The 16,805-nt window shown below is 54.5% G+C and overlaps 1 long non-coding RNA gene across 1 annotated transcript in view; it reads right to left on the reverse strand.

Moving 5' to 3' along the window:
- The window catches only part of LOC309850288, a 64,266-nt gene that overhangs the window by 4,166 nt on the left and 43,295 nt on the right, over positions 1-16,805 (reverse strand). Inside the window, exons 4-11 of the long non-coding RNA XR_014304166.1 lie at positions 14,048-14,349; positions 13,826-13,908; positions 12,418-13,670; positions 10,563-10,701; positions 10,389-10,467; positions 9,902-10,072; positions 7,406-7,574; positions 6,141-6,300 (exon numbers count right to left, since the gene is read on the reverse strand). This is a non-coding gene — a long non-coding RNA (uncharacterized lncRNA). The remainder of the gene's footprint in view (positions 1-6,140; positions 6,301-7,405; positions 7,575-9,901; positions 10,073-10,388; positions 10,468-10,562; positions 10,702-12,417; positions 13,671-13,825; positions 13,909-14,047; positions 14,350-16,805) is intronic.

Genomic DNA, 16,805 nt, shown 5'->3' on the forward strand with positions numbered 1-16,805 from the left:
CACCCTCCGGGAGAACAGAAAGTTCTGGATGCCATACGACAAATCTTCACACAGTAGTTATCAGAAGCTTTGTCCGGCAAAACCACTGCCCTGTGGATTTCCCATGATACAGCCTCTCTGTGAGCAAGGCTGCATCTGAGGAATACAAACAGACAGACGTATGCACACTGCCCCTCTGTCCAGCCCCAATCCTTCGGATTCATGCCCAGGCAGAGCCTAAACCATCCTGTGTTAGTGCGCTCTAAATAAAGACAAACACTTCTCTGCCCCTTCATATAGGCTCTGGGTCTCTCTGAGCAAAGGCCACTTAGAGGGCCACACGGACAAGAAGACAACCAGTCTGAGCTGTGCCTTGGCCCCCCCTCATAGAGAGCGGGCTTACACGCAGGATCCGGGAACACGGACGTCTAGGCGTTCTCTGACTTTCCTTCCTCTCCATGGGTAAGGCCTACTTTTTCAACTCTGTCAGGAAGCAACAGCCAGAGCTGAAGCCAGTGGTTCCAGTATCTCACCCTGTCCCTTAGCCAATACTTCCAGCGGGGGCTGATTAGCCAGCAGAGAGAACAGTCACACAACCCTCAGGCTCGGCAAAGCTCTGGGCCTCCCTTATCGGCCTGCTGGGAAAAATCTCCCAGATCCGACAAGAAAGCCTTATTTCTAAGTGAGCTACACCAGAAGTCTAGCTCAGGACTAGAGACAGGACTATATGCACGTGCACGAAATGCCCTACAAATGTGTCAGAATGGTTTGAGAAGCACTGCATAATTCCAGAAGCTTCCAAACGTAGGCAGTCTCACCAGAAACACATGGGGAATGGCTGGCTTCCTGGCCAAGGAGTGCACGCCAGGTTTCCCAAGAGCTCCAAGAAGCCAAAAGAATCTGAGAACAGGAGAAGCTGGACATTCTGAGGCTCCCTTCCCCATTTGGTGTAGAGGAAAGTGATCTTCTACCTACAGAGATCAAGTCAGCTGCCCAAGGCCATGCCCTGGCCCTGGCCCACTGGTCAGTAGAACAACAACTAAAACCCAAGGAAATGACATCTGGAGTCAGGGGACTTAGGTGGGGGACCCCAACTCAGCAGGTATAAGTGGATCTTGGCAAGGCTGTGGCTCAGCTGCAGCGACTGTGCCTCGCAGGCAGCATGAGGACCAAATGAACTAGCAAATCGGAAAAGAGCTGCAGACCATCGCATGGCACGCACAAGACGTCAGGTCACCAATCACTTCAGCTCCTGCCTGAATCCTGGCCCAAAGCCCTGTTTGCCACACCACTCAGGGCGAGACAGGGTGGACTCACATCTCCGAGGCCCATGTAAGAGTCCAGCAAAGCGGCACGTGGACAGTGTCTTGAAGTAATGGTGCCAATTTTAAAACTGCATTCTGTTTGGTGGCTTGTGTGGCAGGTATCCGCAGCCCCAGCCCCAACCCCAACCCCACCCACACAGTCTCAGAGCAGGGCTGGCCACTGGAGACGGAGGCCACCACGGTCCCAGGCTGGCCTGTGAGGGCCCGTGACCCTGAGCTTGCCTGCACGTGCTTTATTTTTGCTACTTTTTGAAGAGTGACTCAGGACTAAAAAGTCAAAATGGAATGGGTGGCTTGGAGATATTTTTGTTTTTGTTTTTGTCTTTTCGCCTGTCTTTTTTCTTTTTCTTTTCCTTTTTTATTTTATTTTTTTAAATAGAAGAGCTTCAACAACTACATGAGAAGAGATGGCTACATATAAAGGAAAACTTCTGACAGCAAGGGGCACAGACCCTGAAGAGGGAAAGTCTGGGACACCTGACCCGCAGTCCCACGTTCTCTCTAGGATTTAAGACCAGAAAGCCCAGAATTTCTTTCATAGAGCACAGTGGCAACTCCAGTTAGACCCTGTGACACAGAGAGCCCCCAGCAGCTCCCACATCACCTGTCTGCACACAAGCCCCTAGGTGGGAGCCAGAGTTCACGTCCTCTGTCACCTGGATGACCTTCCTCCATCAGTCACCCTCATGTAATCTCTGGCCGCTTTCTGCTTGCAGCTGGGGGTCCAGGGCAAACTGTCTCCATCCGCCTGGCCTCACGGATGGGGACAGCATCTCTTCAGAAGACAGGACTGCTGTAGCTGTTCTCAGTCTTCTGCCTGAGAAATACCTCCAGAAACATCCAGGGAACCCCTGCATCAGAGCTGGCAAGGTGCTTTCTAAAAGGTTCTGGTTCAACTCCCTCAATTTATAAATAATGAAACTGAGTCCCAAATACATAAAGTGAGTAAGATTTTACCAAGGGAGCCAGGGCCAGAATGCGGGCCTGCTGAGTCTTCTACACCACACCACATAAGGCCCACTTTCCCTGAGTCCCCACAACCACACCCCAAGGACCCACACCTCATCCTTGGGCAATATCAGCTCCCCCACCCCTCAGCAGCAGGTGGCATCCTCTGAGGTCTAGGAGGGCCAGGCTTAGATCATGGGGCCCAAGAGGGAAGAATCACATGGCCAGACACACCACGAACCCCAGGTCTACCCTGTAAACCAGCCCTGAGCCCAGCAGTGGCACACACCAGAAACACCCTCCCCCATACTGGAAACACCTTCAGCCACCAACCTGCCTCAACCTCTCAAGACACCCAACTCATCCAAGCCTCCGGCACACGGGGACTTCTCCCTCTGTTGCCCCCTGCCCTTTCTCTATCATGAGGATGTGGGAACCCCAGACTCGGGCCGGAGAGGCTGGGCTGACTTCCGCTTCTCACAGGCACCTACTTCGCAGTGACTCGCTGAAGACTTAACCCGAGTGTTCCCCTATCTGTGTGGATGAGAGAGGGGCACAGGGACAAGGCTGCAGCAGAGCCACCAGCTGGCACCTGGGGAGGGTGGCTGACAGAAAAACCTTCGTCTGCTGGTGACCAGAGGCTCGAGATCTACTGCTGTCTTGATCCCTGACTGCAAGTTCTTATAAGCCGTGGGGACCTTGGGTAATTTTCTAGCTGTTAGGACAAGAGAGGGGTTAGCTCCTCCATCACTGTGAACTCCATCACTGAGAGCTCCATCAGTCTGGCTTCCCCAGCCTCTTAAATTCCCTCCTTGGACACCATCTGGATCACTGGACCCTTCTGATGCGTGTGGGTGTCCCCCTGTCCATCTATGCCTGCTCTGCAGATTTCCCAACTCCCTCTGTCATCATCGTGAATGGCCTCTCCCCACACCAGAGAGCACACCTCAGGAGAGCAGGGGCTGAATGGGGGTCTGGAGAAGGGCTGCATCTGCCACGCTTGGCCCTGTCTGTTCGCGGGTGCCGACAGCCAGCTGCCTCTGCTCGGCCTCCCCCAAGAGGGAGGGAGCACAGCCGTCACCGCCCACTGCCACCTTCCCCAAGATACCCAGCCTTTCACTCTGCTTACCATCCGTTCTGCTGGCTGCCTTATCTTGGACAGTCTTATTAGCTCCCCCAAATGTCTGAAGTCATCCAAGAGGGTAAAGAGAAAATACAGGCTTTGGAATCAGAGGTGCCTGGGTTTAAGTCTTGGTGTTCCCACTGGCCAAGTGTGTGACCTTGGTGAAGTCACTTAATATGGACCGTTTCTTTAACAGAAGATGGGAAGTCACCCCTACTTCATGGGGTTGCTCTAAGAATGAAATCAGATAACCAATGGAGACCCTTAACAAAGGTGAGTTTCCCTTCCCTGGGACTCCCTGGGATGCCTGTCTCACACCTCCACGCCTCATTACAGATCCTGACCTGGGCTCCATGCACACACAGGTCCCTTCCAGGCTGCAGAGGGCCATGCTGGTTGAACACGAGACATACCCTCACCCTCACCCCTGGATCCTGGCCTCGGTCCTGTGTTCAGATGGTGCACAACTGTTCCCTGAGTGCCTCTCTCCATCCCCAGGCCCCTGTTTCACCTGGTGCCACACTACTGTATCATGCTCTGCACAGATCTTGGGGCCTGGAGGTGTTCTCTGGCTTTATCAGCTCACGAGCAGCTCCCGCGGAAGAAGCCAGCAAGGAACCAACCCCAGCCTCTGCTTTCTTCACAGACACTCCAAGGCCCAGAAAAGCAAAGCAAAATGAGGGCCTCCCACGGACAGCCGGCTAGTGGAAAAGGCAGTATCTCTTACATATCTTACAGGGAGGCAACGTGCCCAAAACAGTGACCAGCGCAAGATACACATCCTCTCTAAAACGGGGCTGCAGCCTCAGAGGCCCTCGTGCCAGGGGACAGAGCCAAGATATGCATTAAACAGCTCACAGCCCTGACCAGACCAGGATTCAGTGGGACAGAGCAGGTGCTGACCAATCAGGCCTCCCCGACACCTCCTGGCCAAGCCACACCACCACAGCTCCAGCGCCACCCGCTCCGTTCACCTCTGTTGGACCCCAGACGGAAAGGCCCCACACCGCCTCCTGGCTTCCGGACCACAGGGACTTCAAGGGTTGAGAGCCAAGTGCCAGAGAGGCCTGGTCCCTCTCTCAGGGGATGCCAACTGTTCTGGCTTGGCTTGTGACATAATGTCCGTGTCATGTCAGTGGAAGCCAGACTGGTAAGCAGGGAGGAAAAGACTAAATGAGGATCGAAAATAGGAAAATCATCAGGGCGATGTGTCCCCCCCATCCCCCCCGCCCTCCAATTCTGGGAACACCAGAGGCCCCAGAGACAACTGCGTCACAGGGAGCCAAACCAACTTTCCCTTTGCTTCCCATTCTGGTTATCTCAATCCCGCCAAGGGCAGGGCAGGGCTGTGCATGGGAGCGGGGGTGACCCCAAGCGAGGCCCGGGTCTGCACCGCACATACGGGAGCAGGGGTGCCCGAGCACGGCCCATGGCCCCAGCTGGCCCCGGCCCGGCAGTCAGCGCTGGCCGGACTCTAGCCGGCACGTCTTGAGGGAGTTGGCCGTCTCAACCTCAGCTCCCCAGCTGCACCCAAGCTCATCTCTCCTTTTTATTCGTGCTCCAAGCCCAGCACCCCAACATGCCTCCCTACGTTACTGCTGGAGGGGCTAAGACTTGTCAGATTCCTTTAGGAGAGAGAACCCGGGCTCTCCCCAACGGCCCTGGATGCCTCACTTGATGAGGACCTCGGGCTGCTCACCGCCAGCTCAGACTCATCTCTAACGGAGAGAAGAGAAGGCAACACACGGACAGGCAGAATTCGCCAGTCCCTCCCGGACAGCGGTGGGAGGCGGGTGTGGAGACAGCCGTGAGGCGAGAGCAGAGGTGGAATCCCAGCGGTGCCTCCAGAAATTAGCCAAGCATATCCTAAAACTGCCCGGCACCATTCCTTTTATCTGGAGACCCCAGACAAACGTGCTGTTCCAACCTGACCCTGCTCACCCAGAACACTGCAGGAATGCCTTCCATAGGAGAGACGTCCTGCTCGGGAGAAGGGTGAGCGCCCACAGTCCACTTCCTGAGCTGTCTCTAGAACATGACAGACGACCCCCGCTCCCGTCCTGGTTCTGCTGACCATTTTCATTTTTAATCACCATCGCTATTGCTGTGACCAGCATCAAGTGAGGCAGAGAAAAAAGATTTCTACATTAACTGCTTAAAGATGCTGTGCAATGCTTACTGGGCCCAGAATTTTTTTTTTTTTTTTTTTTTTTTTAAGGTGAAGGCCATGAGGGCCCAGAGGAAGAAAGTTGATTCACTCACTCAAACAAACAAACAAAAAGCCCCAAAACAACACCACCCCCAAGTAGGCCCTGAAGCCCACCACCCAAGCCCACACTCTAAACTCCAGCGAGTCTAAAGGGATCTAGAGTAAAAGCGAGCACCCACTGGGGTACACAAGGAAGGCCCCCGGCACCTAAAGGGCTCTAACCCAGAAACTCACTCTGGATGTTGGGGGCCGAGGCGAGTTCTAGACCCGTCACCGAGGGAGGCCGCACCGGTCGGCTAACTGACTGCCACACCCAGCAACGCATCCCAGCCATCTCCCACAGGATCGCCTGGGCCCGCCCTTCCCCCAGGCCCTTGCTGGTTGCGAACACCATTCACAGAAAAGCCAGGAGTGGGAGAATGGAAAGAAGAGGGCATTGTTTGGGAGATTCTGAATGGAGATGTTTGAGGATTCCCTACTGACTAAGGGAAATGGTCCCCCTGAGAAGGAAGGGGGCTGCGGGTAGGCCAGACACGGTAGCCCACACCTGACTTACCTGGGAGGCAGCAAAGCGGTTAAATCCCATTTTCTTGCACCCTCTGGTTTCCAGTAAGCAGCCTGGAGATGATTCACTGATAAGACCGGATCATGTCCCCGTCCGTCGGTCGTCGGCCCTTGGAATCACAGAACCACAGACACCGGTGGCTCCACAGTACCTACGAGAGGAGGCGGCAAATATCCAGCCGGTTCCGCCCTCTACCACCAAGGATGACATGCAAAGTCACCACCCAGTTCCTCCCGGGGACGGCTGACTAAAGGCAGATCTCCCTGAAACCCCCAATGGTGGGTGAGGGCGGCGAGCAGACACAGTTCCCGGATGCCCGGAGCCACGTCTGCTGTCACAGAGCCTAAAGAAAATCAAAGGAAGGAGGAGGAAGAGGTAGAGGAAGGCAGGGAAGACAAGAGGTCCAAAAGAAGCATGAGAGGTCAAAAGGCATCCTTGGGCAAAGCCAGGCAAAGAGGAAAAACCAAGAAGACATGTGGGAGGCTGGTGGGTGACACGGGCCACTCTGTGCCGTCGGCCACATTTTCAGCCTCTAGCCTGTCCTCCTCTAAGCCCCCAAATCCATCGAGAACCATCAGCCCCGCCTGGCTCTCATCCCACATCAGACTTTCCGATCTAGCAGCATCTGGAAGAAGGAAAAGGAAAGAAAGCTTGGCATTCCGGAACCAGCCCCAGACACACAGCCCTTCCTGGAATGAAAGGCCCCTTGGAGATGATGGCTCACACTCTCGAGGTTCTGGTTCCCTGGGAGAAGGGCTCCTCTCCCGCAGGGGAGGGCAGACATGTCCGATAAGAATTGCTTAGCACAAAGCTATATATAGTCTAGGTTCCTAGCGGCCTAGAGATTTGGAGCTAGAACTTGGCAGAGAACCACGCTAGATGCTGGCAAAGACCATCCTCCCCCAGCCAGCCAGCTGAGAGCCTCTCCTCCCTGCTGGGGGCAGCGAGGGCAGGCAGGGCCCTTCCCGTCGGCCCATTAAGAACACGGCACTGAGGGACATGGGCTTTTGGCTCCATCTTAGGGAAAATCGACTTCTCCTGAATGTGAGGGCGATGTGCGGGGGCTAAACACTGAGATCTAGCTTCTCCGCTGCTCTCCAGCGGCACTAGAAAATCGATCTCGTCCTGTCTGACGGAGGACTGGGGGCAGGGGTCTGTGGGGAAAGGAAGAAGAAGGCCCAGCAGCTGGGCGGGTTCAGCAAACAGCGGGGGCTTCCGACATCAGAAGGAAGAAGACCACGCAGACGAATACTTACCTGCAGAGCCGGGCTGACAGGCCTCTCCTTTCTTTTGCTCCAAATAAATGCAAACGGGCCATTCCATTGGGCCTCTGACGGCCGTCTTCTGCATACGGCTCCGTCCTCAGTTAGCGTGCGTCTCCAAGAGGCTGTCACCTACTCACATCGCTCAGCTTGCCTGAGTTCTCTGCGGGGAAGAAGTGAAAAGGAGACAGTAGGCTCGGCTCTCAGGGCCCACCAACCAAGTGATGTTTTGCACGGGCCCAGATCGGGGTCCCGTTTGGGGCTGATATGTGGCCCTGGGACCCTAGCCCTCAGCAGCTGATCACCCGTCAATGGCAGAAACGAGACAAGGTTGGGCCCCTTGTCCTGAAGAAAGGCCAGTCCCAGTGGGCACTGGGCCTCATCAAGGAGGGCCTACCATCTCTTTTGGAAAACAAATCTGAGAGACAACAGAGCTCTCTGAAGTACAGAATCTGGGCTCTCATCATATGCACGGCTTCTGGACAAAGACACAAAGGATCTAACAACCACATACATACAATTTTTTTTTAGGTCAAGTTGCTCTCTATTCAGGCTCAAAAGACATGACACAAAGGGGCTGGGGCTGCCTTTGCACTCTGGGCAGGGACAGCTGGCTCCTGTCCTTTGCCCTGCGTACCTCTCCACAGTGACCTCAGCCAGGTCTCCCTGCTCCCTCTGGCTCCCAAGTCCCCAAAGCCACTCCCTGAAAAGATCCCAAATGAGTCATGCCCGCAGGTCCTTGGGGGAGAGGAGGAGGTGCTCAGTGACAAACGTCAGTGCTAAGCATCATCTAAGGAAAGCATGCGGCTGAAAAATGGCACAAGGGATGCATAGGCCAGGTGGCCCCAGACCGTGCCGTCCCTCAATCCCCACCCCCAAGTTGTTGGCTTCTCTGTCCCCAGCCATGGCCGAGGGAGACAGAACAGGAGAGAAGGGAAGCCAGATGCTGAGGGCAATGGCTTGCCTGCGATTCGGTGGCAATGGAGGTCCAGGTCTCTCTTGCTCCCGAGAAGGCACTGCTGGGCATGGTTGGACACGGTTGGGCGGGGCCGGGCGGGCGGGGCAAGGGGGGAATGTCACGCGCACTTGACGTGCGCTTGGCGCAATGCTGCAGATTCGAGAAAAGCCTGGAACCCTGAGCTACCATGATGACGCACATACACAAGCACAAAGGTCAAGGGCTCGAGGCCCACTGTTTCTCCTAAGAAGGAACCGAGGAAGATGTAAGGGGAGGGGAGAAGTCTGGTTTGGGAAATAAGGCAAGGGGAGGCTAAAGCAGACTGCCCAAGGGCTAGTCTTCAGCTCGAGGCTGGTGATGCGGACCTGGGATCTTCATGTGACGCCAGCAGAGGACACTTAAGATGCCACATCTCCGTGATGGGCACTTCCTCCTGGGGCCCCTGAAGGCCAGGGCTCACTAGGGATTGTGAGGCCCACCATACCCAAGATGGGACTCACCCTCTATCCAGGCCACAGAGAGAAATCCCAAAGGGTTTTCTGGCCCCAAGAAGATGCCTCTTGTTGCGGAAGAGTGAGAGGAGGTTGAAAAGTGGCTCTGTTTGCCAAGCACATAATAATAATAACACGAGCAGCTGCATTTTCTGTTTGGTTTCTAAAATTCAAGACTCCACAGAGCCCCGTTGGGATACCCGGTGTCACCCCCAATCCGATGCCCAGAAGTGGTCTTCTCTGCCAATCCCTTCCTGAAAATGACCCCAGCCCCGGGGTCAGCTCCAAGCCCTGACAAGCTGTTCTTGCTGCTTTCATGTTGACAGAACGCCCTGGCTACTCGGCTGAGCGCTCCATCTCCCAGCTCCCGACATACTGAGTCATCATCCAAAGAGGAAAAAAACAACAAAGCAGTCGTCACCAGGGTCCCCACTGCCGTCGGCTGACGACTCATGGGCTGTCGTCACTCTCTGTTCTGCAGCCCCAGAATTGGTGATGAGGGGTTCCAGGGTGCCCAGCTCCCCTCCCACGGGATGCAACGGCATCAGGAAGCAGGCAGCCACCGCTGCCATCAGAAAGAAGGGAAACTAACCTGGCATCACGAGGCTCCCCGGAAGGACCACTCGTTAACCCTCACTCTGCCACTGCCCACCCTGTCCTCACGGCTCCGCTCCCACAACGCTGCCCCGATGCAGACGTTAAAGGGGTCTTTACTACAGGTGGGAGAAGGCACCCCCTCATGGGTTTCAGGTGTGGACTGCCTGGTTACCTCCTCCTCTGCCTTCCAATACCCCTGAAGGCACTCAAGCTCCTTTTCCCCCATTCCTTCTCCAGCCACCTGCTATGGTCCCTTCTAAAGGCCCTGATAAGACAGCTGGGCAGGGGAAAGGGACGTGCATCACTTCCTGCAGGGATCCTATGTGCTTGGCAATATAATAGGCATTTCTGTGTAGTAGATTATGGTGGCTCCCTGTCACTGACTGACATCACAAAGCCCTAGAAGAACCATCCAGAAAGACGAGGCAGGGTCAAGATGCAAACCTAGGGCAGTCCAAGTGCAAGGGCTCTGCTTCCTGCCTTGTATGAGGTCCACTGATTCTGGGTCCTGGAGCTCCTTCTGCTCTGAAGGTGCTACAACCATCCCACCTCCACCTCCTCCGCTAGGAGGAAGGGGACCAGGATAACTGAAGGCTGTTAATCCACCAACTGCAACTACCACACACAAAAAAAATAAAAATAAAAAAATAAAGCCATCATCTTGCATGAACCTGACCACAAAGGAAGAGGAGAAAGTTAAGAGGGTAACAGGGAGGGTAGCACGGAATGACTAAAAGACCCAGAAGCTGGGCTCAGGAAGGTTGGCCACCCAAACCCCATACAGCATTAGGGATGTACAAAATTCCTTAAATAGACAAGTTCTGGGGATCTACCTCGTAAGAGGCATTTTGCAGACACAGAGAACTGATAGGTAAAAAAATGCAAAGACTCTGGAGAGATCAGGAGTTCTAATCGTGAGCAGAACACTTACCGGACATAGGACGCTCCCTCACAGCGCTGCGGGAAAAAGATACATGAAACAAGTTCTGAGAAATCGCCCAACATGGTACCTGGCAAACGGAAGGCACCAAATAGGTAAGTGCTTTCCTTCTTTGTTCCCCGGCCTCTGGGAGCTCACCATCTAATAGGTGACCGTAGGACTTACACACAAAGAGCCAGACGATAACCAAAGAAGCATCTAAGAAGGATGAAGTGTATGAGAGCTTGGCCGGAGGGACCCAGGGGTGGTTCCGAGGATGGCTTCTCGTGAAGGGGATCCGCAAAGGTCCACAGAGGACGGCGGGCTGCCGCAGGTGGGTGCGGTAGAGCCAAAGAGTCATGGAAAATACCAGTGGTGCAAACAGAGAGGTCGGAAAAGCAAGAAAAAGTGAGTTGCCTGGTTTTGCTGGAATACGTGGTCTACCTGGGGAAACGCAGAGACGTCAGACTGAACAGGAGAGCTAAGGCTGGTTACAGACAGCCTTCAGCATGGTGCTACAGAGGAGGAATTTTATTCTGGAAACGATGAGAAACCATTTTAAATTTCTAAGCAAGAAAAGACAAGATGGCCGCTGCACGCAGAAGGGCCTGGAGAGGAGAGGGACGGGCAGCAGGGAGCCTCACTGGAGGACTACAGCTGGAACCATGGCACTGGCAGGGGGCATGACAAGGAGCAGAGAAGAAAAACAATAAAAAGGGAGGGCCATCAAACAAATCTGCCTTGGACCGCCCCCCCCCCCCCACTCCGTCCCCATAGAGAGACTGCCTGAGACAGAGCCTATTTGGGGAACACAAACCACAGGTCTGACACATCTCAGCAGCCACATCTCTGCCTTCACTCTCCCCCCTCCCCAAAACAGCTTTTCCTCTGGACTGCTTTAAGCCTCAAGCCGAGGAGGGCATGGGAAACCTAGGCCTTCCATGTGCAACACCCACCCTTCGGCCAACCCCAGACCCCCGGAAGAAGAACCCCCACCCAAGGCTGCGACCGAAGGTGGGACTGGGCGGTCCTGCCCCTGGGGCCACCTTCACTGCGGCAGCCACCACTGTGCCCGCCTCTGCTGCGTTTTTGCCCCCCCTTCCCCTCCTCCGTCATAGCCCCCGCCCCCCGCCCACTCTGCGGAACTGGCACAGCAGGACCAGAAAAACCAACGCCACCATGTCAGAGACCAGCAGAAATGCCTCCAAAATGGCAGCCTTAGGATAAAAAGGAATCCAAAAATATTATCAACCCACCCAAGGAAAGGCAAGCCAGTGACAAGGGGAATGAACTGTGAACCCCCTCCTGACTGGGCACTCCCCACCCTTCCTCACTCTTACAACTGTCACGTCTTTCCCATCAGAAACTTCCTCTAAAAACCCAGAGAGCGTAAGAGGGCAAGAAGGGCATCACCCCGTGCCCCCGGGAGGTTCTGGGGTCCATGGGTGACACAGGACAACCAGAAGGACATTCTACGTTCAACACTCCAAGAAGGGGGAGAGCACCCCATTCTGTCTTCAAACCTAGCTCCTACCACTGGCTGGACAAGAGGGAACCCTCTGAGGGAGCAAAGTCTTCCATTGCTCCCTACCAGACCCTCCCCAGCTCTGTGGGCCCTGGGGAGCCAGAGGCAGGGTTGCAAAGAAGGGCCGAGAAGGCACAGCCGTGCCTCCGTTATGTAATAAGAAGGGCGGTGCTGTCCTAGGCCGGCGACCCAGGGCGCACTGCGTTCCCCGATGCGCAGTCACGGGCGGGGGCCACTGCGCAAGGCGCAGGGCTCAAAAACCCCCTCCCCACAAACACGAGACCTCCCACAAGGACCCGACGGGGAGCCAGGACCCTGATTTTTCCAAGTCTCCCTCCCCCAGCCACAGGCGAACAGCCTGCTGCCCTAGTTTTGCTCTCACTCTCCTCACTCCCCAGAACGGCAAACCTTTCTAACCTGGGACCTCCAAACCTCCTGAGGTCCAGCTGCTTTCCTGGAAATCCCACCAAATACGCAGTTTCTGAGCAACCCCCTGGGGTTGGTTCTCATCCTCACCTTTCCCGGCACCAGGGAGCAGCAGCTTCCAGAAGGCAGGTCCTTCCCACACTAGGCTCAGCTCTGGACAGCCCCGTCAATGCAAATCTCTGGTCCCCGGGGAGTAGCCCAGAGGCAGCAGGAAGCCCATGGTGGTGGCAGTGTCAGCAGCAGCAGCTCTGTCCTACCTTGCCCGTGCGTTTCCAGGGGAGCCAAGAATTATTTTGCCGCAACAATGAGGTGTGGCAGACCGAAAAATCCCTTTTCCAACACCAAACTAAGGGACAGATACCTCCTTCCAGTTTGGTCGACTCTCTGCGCACCCATCTCTCCAACCCTTCCTCCTTCAAAAAAAAGTTTGGGGAACCCTGAGCTCCTCTTCCTTAGAGTGCATGAAATAAGAAAGGCAGAGCAAGAGGCTTCAACTGGTCAGTCAGAAGCAGGCACTGACACAGGAGCATACGCACACCCCTAAACAGATTTTAGAAAGCTGCTGGGTTTCTCCCCCCTCCCCTTTAAGCAAGTGAAATGCAAATTAAGATTTGATACCCTGCCCTCAACCAATCAAAAAAAGGTTTTCACCTGCCATTGGCCCGCCCACCAATCAGAAGAAATGTCTGGAGTGAGAGCCCTCCCCTGGCCAATGGAAGGCCAGCTCAGTCACTTAGTTAATGATGCAGCAGTACAAGGAAGGCCATCACATGTGAACTGGAAGGGTGCCAACATGGAGACACAGAGAGCACAAGGTAAACAACTTTCCAACGCCAAAAGGATGACATTTAATCTCTAAATGCTAGCTTCCCTTCTCAGCTCATCCTTAACCCCTCTCAGCTGGCCCTACAGATGCCGGGAGCCTCACTACCTGTCCCCCTGGAGCTCCTAACAAGATGCAACAGTGACTGCGTCACCATTCCCCACTTTTCCCAACTACGCAGTGACAAACCTACCAGCTTTACCCCACTGCTCCCAACCTACGCCCCATCCTGCCCACCTGCTCCCCACCAGCTCCAGGTGCCCAGAGCTGAACATTTTAATAAGGCAACCCCTGGAAAGCTGTGCCTTTCACCTTCCTCCCAGCACCTCTCCTCCCCACTCCCTACCTTCCTCCTAAGAATCTCATGGACGGACAGACAGACGCTGACACCCAAACAACCTGGGAAACCAGTCTGTCTGTCCAATAGAAGGAAATGGGGGCAAAGGCTGGGAGGTCAGGTGGGACGCCAGGGACAGCTTGCTCCTCTCTCCTCTACCCCGTCAGGCTTGAGCAGCTGACACTAAGAGAAAAGAAATTAAAGTGGGGAAAAAAAAAAAAAAAAACAACAAAAAGCCCTCTCTTGGAGAAAAAATAGCAAAAAGCGAGAAAGAAGGTGAGAAAGACAGAGCACCCACATACGCAGAGACATCGCCCCCGATCCCAGCAAATACGTACGTGGGGGAAGAAGGGGGTTACGCCATCAAGTCCTGAAGCCCGTCGGACCACCCATCGCCGCCTGCGCAGACCCAAATTTTGGTCTGGCCGTAGGGTGCCGCAGTCCCGAATGTTCCAGAAATCGGTCCCGTTAAACCTTCCACCATCGCCCCGCAACCTCTTGCTCCCACCCCTGCCCCCCCCACCACCCACCTCCCCCCCGGCAGGAACCGCCCGTGCCACCTTGCGTGTCATCTCCTTAGCCCGGGCTACCCAGAGGCCTCCAGCCCCCGACAGATTTCTGAACGCTTGGCAAGTGAGCTGGCAGAACCTGGTGCCCGGTGTTGCTATGACTTGTTTCTTGATTTCTCTCTCTCTCTCTGCTGCAGCACGGCTGTTGCTAGCAGACCTATCGACGGAGCGCTCTCTCTCTCCTCTCTCTCTCTGAGCTCTGTGACGCAGATCTAAATTCTCCAGTCTGCTCCTTGTGTTGCAAGAGCAGAACTGCAGCTTTTCCCCTGGAGAGCCGGAGGGCAGTGCCAAGGCTGGTCAAACAAGGCAAAAAAAAAAAAAAAAAAAAAAAGAAAAGAAAAGAAAAGAAAAAAAAAGTTGGGCCTACACTCCACTTCCCTGGCCACACTTTGCAGCCCATTTTCTTACCCCATACACCTCACTGCTCTGGGGCAGAGAGGGCCTGGTCCCTGCAGGCTCCTGCCTTCCCCGAGGGCTTCCCAGCCACCAGACTAGCTTAACTCTTTGAGTGACAGCGCCTGGAACCGAGACAGGGCTGTCCCACGCTCAGTGTTGCCTCATCTTTTCTTGAACCGTGTGAGCTTCTCCCAGACAAGAGACCAACCCTGACACCACCGTCCTATTAACTCTTTCTGCCACGGACATGTCCAGAATGATGACCGTGGCTTGACTTGTGCTGTCTGCTGTTTTTTTTTTTTTTTTTTTTTTTTTTTTTGCCACACACCAGGACCATTTTCTCCCAGGAATTTCTTAAGGACCAAAAAAGTGTGATTAAAACATTGCCTGCCTACCCCACGAATGCTATCCTTTTCTTGGGGCAGGAGCTGGAGAAAACTAATTAAACAGCAGCCCGAAGAATCCTGAATAAAACCAGTCTGGATCTTGATTCTTTCCGGGCTCAGGATTTTAGGGCCTCGGTGGAAATGTCCGATCATTTCTCAAAAGGCACTTAGGCCACTCAGTCCCAGAGATTCAGGTTGCTGAGTCATTTGTTCCCAAGAAGATCCTCTGACAACATGGAAAGCAGCAAAACAGAGCAGCGGCCAAGGCGAGACCTGGAGTGGCCGAAGGCTGGGTTCTTCTCCCCGGGGTGGGCAGTCCGGTGAGAGGAGCACCGACAAGCTCTCCCAACAGCCCCCGTGATGGTGGCACGAGGCCTGCCCACACCTGGAAACTCTCACAGGGACGGGGCTTTCCCAACGGCGCTGTGAAGGCCGGCTGGGGTTGTTTTTGGATACTGACAGGTCCCCGCGGCAACTAAACCACAGAGCTCCCAATATTTTTCTACCCCCAGACCCAGAAATGCTTCCGGATCAGCTTAGATGCTAATTCACTAGACCCTGTATACCCAGAAAGATCTGGGGAGTGTCAGATCCCCACACCACTATGTCCAAACAATGCAGATCCACATGGGTTTCTGACGACCAGTGATACCACATGAGCCTAGACATGACCAGAATTGAGCGATACACTCAGGTCCTGAGGTAGCTGACCCAAAACATATGTCACATCAAGAACCTTACGACTTCTGGGAAGAGGACTTGAGAACAAGAGACCAGGCCACCACCTTGTCCTGGACCCCGCTTCCCAAGCAGTATTCTTTGGGCAACTCCTCAGGGCCAAGGTTTCACTCCACAGAAAGAAGACCACTCAGAAGAAGACCATGGCACTCCACGGGTTTAAAAGAAGCCCAGAGCATCTGTGCCAGGCTCCCAGCAGGGGGGAAAGTGGTTCAAATTCACACCTTCTGGGCTCCGGGGTGGTGCGTGCCAATAAAGAAGTCACCTACTGGTCTGATGACCAAAGGAATGTGGCCTTGATGGCACTAAAGCAGGTCCCTCGGAATGGTCCTCTGCCTACTTAAATACCGTTTGCCGTAGTTTCCTTTTCCGTGGAAAAAAAAACATGCCTAAGTTCATGTCAGGACATTCCTGATTTATCCAAGGGCCCAGGATCAAATAAACAAAGGGCTCTGGACTCTGCCAGGGAGCCTCCTGCTTCAGGAGGGAGAACCAGAGGGAAGTAGGGCTCGGCGAAGTTGGCCCATCACCTCCATGAACTTGGTGAATGACGTGGCTGCTCACTGCCAGGGCGATGGAGATGTCATGGGTGGGTGGAAGTGAGAGAGGAGAGGCAAAGGAGTCACGAGAGACAGAGCAAGCAGCAAGGGAGGGTCAGAGGAGGGCCGCACGCAGCCACGGAATTCACTGGCAGAGCCGACCGTGGTCAACCACGGCACCGCGGAGCCTGGGTCCACGCAGAGAAAGGTCTCCCCATTTCGGAGACTCAGCCAGGCCCCCGTCTGACTTGACCAGCCTTAGGATGGCACTATGTCCGGGGAGGCTTTTCTTTGTTTCACTTTTCATCGAAGTCTTAGCTTTTTCTTCCCATGACTGTGTTATTCCTCTCGCAATTTTCCTACAACTGAAATGGTCATTTTAGGCACCCCTGTCCCCACTCTAGGTCTTCCTTCTATGAACCCGACTCTGCATAATGCCCACAGCAGAAAAACCCGAATGGGATGACCGGGAAGCAGAAATGAATTCAGTTCTAAAACACGGGAGGATGTTTACTTAGCCAGCACACTCGCGTCTACAAGGAAGTTTTACAGGGCACTGCACGCAGTGTTTGATTTCAGGGGGTAAAGATAACTTCTGAGCGAGGAGAAGGTGCTGGCTCCTTCCGTCCACCCCGTGAGGCCCGGGGAGGCTGGGCCACGGCAAACTTGAAAAGGCAGGGCTTCCTCCTG

This window comes from Mustela nivalis (assembly GCF_964662115.1).
Source record: "Mustela nivalis genome assembly, chromosome: 16".
Taxonomy (NCBI): domain Eukaryota; kingdom Metazoa; phylum Chordata; class Mammalia; order Carnivora; family Mustelidae; genus Mustela; species Mustela nivalis.